Consider the following 450-nt stretch of genomic DNA (forward strand, 5'->3'; position numbering starts at 1 on the left):
TTCATGACAAGAAGCTGTTTGCGATGAAGTATGCACTTGTTAAGTTTAGGGTCCACCTGCTCGGCTCCAAGCCGTTTGTGATTTATACAGATCATGCGTCACAACGCACTGCGACTCAGTCGCCCCACCTCTCGCAGATGGCTAGATGGATATTCTTCTTTGAGGAGTATAACTTCGACGTGAAGTATAAGCCGGGAAAGCAGAATGCTTTGGCTGATGCATTGTCACGCAGATTAGACTATGAGCTTGCTCATGTTACAATTGTAACGTCGTCTGTGACAGTTTTGATCCGCACCGCGTATGCGGGTGATGAGATGTGTGTAGCGTTGCTACGGGCTCTAGTGAGCAAGGAGTTTGGAAACTCGGACAAAATATTGTCATCAAGATTGCGTGCGCGATTGCTCCGATATTCGTTGAATAATGGGTTGCTATATTATAGCACCGATTCCA

This window comes from Plasmopara halstedii, assembly GCF_900000015.1.
Source record: "Plasmopara halstedii genome assembly, contig: Scaffold_2386, whole genome shotgun sequence".
NCBI classification, from domain to species: domain Eukaryota; phylum Oomycota; class Peronosporomycetes; order Peronosporales; family Peronosporaceae; genus Plasmopara; species Plasmopara halstedii.